Source organism: Eriocheir sinensis, chromosome 6, assembly GCF_024679095.1.
Source record: "Eriocheir sinensis breed Jianghai 21 chromosome 6, ASM2467909v1, whole genome shotgun sequence".
NCBI classification, from domain to species: Eukaryota; Metazoa; Arthropoda; class Malacostraca; order Decapoda; family Varunidae; genus Eriocheir; species Eriocheir sinensis.
Genome location: NC_066514.1, coordinates 7,991,938 through 7,996,934, shown reverse-complemented (window position 1 = coordinate 7,996,934; position 4,997 = coordinate 7,991,938). Strand labels below are relative to the sequence as shown.

General features: G+C 39.0%; 1 long non-coding RNA gene across 1 annotated transcript; it reads left to right on the top strand.

Annotated features, from left to right (window-relative positions):
- The first annotated feature begins 950 nt into the window (after positions 1-950).
- LOC126986457 (uncharacterized) lies at positions 951-3,239 on the top strand. Its single transcript, XR_007739756.1, has 3 exons — positions 951-1,150; positions 2,417-2,530; positions 3,087-3,239. It is a non-coding gene; the product is annotated as an uncharacterized LOC126986457 (long non-coding RNA).
- The last annotated feature ends 1,758 nt before the right edge of the window (positions 3,240-4,997 follow it).

Genomic DNA, 4,997 nt, shown 5'->3' with positions numbered 1-4,997 from the left:
TTCCTCTGTCAATCTGCAGACAAAATCGTGCCTAGGGGTTTGATGGGGGGATACCAGCAAAATGGTTCCCGGAAGCTCAGATACCGTGAGAGGGTACAACTCAGTCCGGAAGGATGGAATCTCGATCGGGTTGTTTACTCTCAAGGTGGGCCTGAAGGGTTCGATCGTCCCCGGTACTATGCGAACTCGTTCTACCTTACCGTGTCGTTTGGCTACGTAGCGGATTGGGTGTAATGTACCGCCCCATACCTAAGTACCTTGCTTAGTAATCCATGTCATGGGGGCCTGTCCTAACACGTCACATCCTAATAGTAGATCATTTCCGATGTAATTGTCGGGGACCACTGGTAACCACAACCTGCAGGTGCCTTGTTCACCTATTCCTATTTCTAGGCACACCATTCCCAGGATTCTTAGTGGGGATCCTGTGACAAAATACTAATCTAAGAAGCATATAGCATTCACCCACTATGTGAATGTGATCATAAAAATAAATAAATCAAATAATCTCATTTGTATAAAACAAAGTATAAAAAAATATTACAAAGCATGTAATGAGTACTTACACGAGGCTTCCAACGCTTCTTGAGAGGGACAGTTGGTACCTCATCATCAATTTGCTGCCTTTTTTGGGGTGCTCCAAACTTTGCCTTGAGGGCATCAAACTCTTTCATAGGCATCCTAAGGCACTTCATTTTGGTTCTCAATGACATTCTCCAACATTTCTGAAAATCGTAATTATGAAAATGAAATTTATGACAATAAAATGTATGTATCATACTAATGATTAAACATGTAGATTCTATTTTGTTTCATCATTTCAATTCCAATAATGTTAGTGTCTTAAGTGATGATTGGCACTACCTTACTATTCAAAATAAATTCACTTACAGGATTTCAAAGGTAGCTTAAGGTTTAAGGAATCGTAATCACCAGGAGGTACCCTTTCGACGTGAGCAAGTCCTCTGTATCTTTGAACTATGGGTACTGCCAGGATCTCACACACCACACACCCCATCTCCCTTCCTCAAGAGAGGACAGGTACCACTCCTAGTCACCGGAAAGACTCCGGCCTGAGCAAGCTCGAACCGCCGCCCTGTCAGACCATGAAGCCTGGCAGCGCAGCGCTCTAACCAGTTGCGCCATCCATGTGAGTTACTCAAACAGGTTCCTTTATTAAGTTTCTTTCCATGTCATCTCAGCCCCTGCGTTTTCGCAGCTAAGAAGAGTTATATCCACCTCATCAAAATTATGAATCAATTTGTACAGGGTGATCAGCTCTCCTCTCTCCCGTCTTCTTCTTCTCTCCTGTATGTTTTCCTTGGTCTTTTTTTTCCCATTTCCATAACATGGAACTTGTTTGCATGAAATTCCATCTCCCATAACTGGCTCCATCTGTACACTCTGTCCAGGTCTTTTTGCAACTCTTCACAGTCTTCCTGCGTCCTCACTTTTCTTACTAACTTTGCATCGTCTGCAAAAAAGGCCCATATAACTTTTTATACCCATCTCTATCATTTATATATAACATGAATATTATTGGTGCCACGACTGAGCCTTGAGGAACTCCATTCTCTACCTTCCCCCAGTTTGGTTTATCCTCTCTAATCACCTTCCTCATTTCTCTTTCCATAGAGTAATCCTTCATCCACTCGATAACCTTTCCCGCCATTCATCCCCACTGCTATAGCTTCTAGATTAACCTTTTGTGTGGAACCTTGTCAAAAGCTTTCAGATCGATATATACACAATCAGCCCATCCTTCTCTTTCTTGCATCATGTCTATTGCTCTTGAATAGAAACATAGAAAGTTGGTGACACACGAATTCCTTTTTCTAAATCCAAACTGTCCTTATTTAGCCTATCGTGTTTTCCTTTTCTAAATGTTCGACCCTTTATTTTGTATTATACTTTCACAAATATTGCACATTTCACTTGTCAAAGAGACTGCTCTGTAATTTAGTGGTTCAATTTATCTCCACTTCCATAAATTGGTACAATGTGCGCTCCTTTCCATTCTAAGGGCAGTTTTCCGTATTTATAGAGCATGTTATTATGTCATAAAGTGGTTCCAATAATTTATTTATACACCCTTTTAGCACTTGTCCTGGAGATTCCATCTGGTCCCATCTTAGTATATTCTTAGTATATATTTATATTATTCAAATAGACATGTTTCGGTATATCCAGGACTTTCTACATTATCAGTCTGTTATTTGCTATAACATGGCTCTGAGGAGAAGGTCACTCTACCAAATGAGCCTGTACACTTACTTTAACATTGTTTGCTCATTGGCTGATATTATATATCGACCAAGAATTGGCAGACAAGGTATGTGGATTAGCTGCACATACATTTTTTTTAAACAAAATATCCAATGAAATGCTTATATATAATAGTTGTTCATGCCAACAGGTGGGGGACCCCCTAGAGAGGAGTTCTCCCAAGTTGAGGAGGCCCTGCTCGACCTTCTTTCTCCCACAGGGTATGCAAGTCTGCCCATTCCTGACAGCGAGGGTGGTTCTTTGAGTAAGTGACTTGATTAACCATTTTCCGTATGTTTCTTTGCCTATACATAGTCTCAAAGCAGGAATTAATATTAGAACACAGAAATGGCTACTAATAAAATACATAGGATATAAATTTTGTCCAGACGAACTTACGTCATTACGAATATTTTCCATATGTACTTTATATCGTACAAACACCATACTAACTTTTGCATCCGAACTTTTCCATACAAACTTTTTTCATACAAACATTATCCCTGATGAACAATTGCATACGAATTTTAGACACAGACCTATTCCAAACAAGATTTGGTCCTAGAATCATCAGTGACAGTTCACCCAGATGTTAATCCTTCCCTTGCTGGTGGATTCATAAATGTGTACCTGGGAAAGGTAAAGTGTGGGAACCTGGATGTCACACTGGCCCTGTGTCCCAGCAGGACAGTATGTTCCGGCATACCATGGGCTCAAGGGGCTGACGTGTTGGAGATAAGCACTGAGGCCACATGCAGCTTACCATATATCCCCAACTTTACATGTGGTTGTGATAAAACCCTTTCCTAACTATATTTCAGATGCAGCTGGTGCTACACAGTGCCTTCCCTCCCAGGCTCTGGGTCCTGCTCAAGAAGGTACCCATCCCTCCACAAGTGGTACACCGCAGGGAGAGTTTACTGTCATGGTGATTGAAGGCGAGGAGCGGAGAATCCCAATAATATCTGATAGCAGCCTTGAGCCAAGGTGAATCATATGGTAACATCGTATTATGGTAGTTATTGAAAAAAAACGGTGCATTTTATTTGTATTTGGTTTAAAGCCTTAAACTGTGCACACCTTCCTTTGAAGTACATAAGTGTTCATTCTCATGAACGAATATTTTAAAATAAGACGCTATCAGCGGCATGAGAGTTTAATGACTAAAGAATGAGACGTTATGTGTCATTTGCTTAACTGTAATGGGTTAACAGATGAATATAAGAGAAACATTGTTGTTTACAGCAGCATGAGAAGTAGAGTGCTATATGTATTTGGTTTGTTTTGTACACTATTTTTGCCAAAAACCCTCTGCTTTCACTCTACCATTCCAAGATACACATCACAGCAAACTTGATGAAATTTTGGGGTTTACTTAATTTTTTGCATTTTTTTTATTCTAGGTTTCATGGAGGAGATTAAGGTGGCACCTCAGCTTCTTAATGTAAATGAAGTACGGGACCTTATTTCCGACCTTGTGGGGACTCAAAGAGAGGCTGTGTCTTTACAGCGGGAGAATGTGGCACTGCAGCGGGAGTGTGCTGCAATGCAGCGGGAGACTGTGGCTGCCTTGCAGAAATTAGCTGAAACACCAGCAGGCATCCTAAAACTTGTCCAGGCTATGGGAGGCCGAATTAAATAGGAAGCCATAGGTTTTCCCCTCATTTAAGCAATTAAGGTTTAAATCATATAGGATTAAGCATTTTTTATTTCCTGGATTTTTTTCTCTCCTTTAATCACTAAGTTATGACGTAAATCTTAGAGGATCAAGTTATTTTGTCTTTCTTAAGGTTGTTAGTTTTTTCTCATTGTTTTTTTTGAGTTTAGGTGTAAATATTGATTTTTTTTTTTTGTCTTTTTCAGGATTAAGTTTTGATGTAATTTTTTTTTTTTCTGTCTTTGGATTCTAGTCACGTTCCATTTGCTCCCGATACCAGAATCTCAAGTTGAGCTGTGCTACATTTTTAGTTCCTTATGTTTCTAGTCCCCTTTTCCATTTTTTTACCCAATACCATTTACCTCAAGTTGAGCTGCTGTAATTTTCGTTTCTCAGGATTCTAGTATACCTCAAAGTGAGCTGTGCTGTAATCTTAGTTTCTCAGGATTGATTATATTAACACAAATATTTTATAATGCATAAGAGGTCATATTGGCATGTACTCTTTTATAATATTTTACTTATACTAAAATTTCTTTATTTTTTTTAATAAAAGGAAACTATAGCTATACATCTGTAAACGGTTGGTAATGTTTATACTAAGATTTTATATTTTTCTATAAAAGGAGATCATGTTTTTTATACAATGTTGCGTATGGTTGAATATATTTACACTAAAATTTTAAAAATTCATTAACTCCTTATTTGTTGCTGAAGACTTAACTTAATGTTTTTTTTAATTACTTACAGAGAACTTAACAAAAAAAAAATTCTTCCTGTGAAATATACTCATACATACATGCATACAGAGAGAGAGAGAGAGAGAGGAAGATAAAAAATAATGAAATTACACACACACACACACACACACACACACACACACACACAAACACACAGCAGCTCCACTGCAGATCTCATGTAAACCATCTCTGGATGAGCTCCTTTCGGACAGTTGCCCCACGCTCATGGTGTCCGGCCGCAGGAGGCAAGTCTCCTTCTTCATCTTTCTGCTGGGGAGGTAATGAAAATAAATTAAAGATGAACTTAAGCAGTACTGGCATACTGTAGCATATGC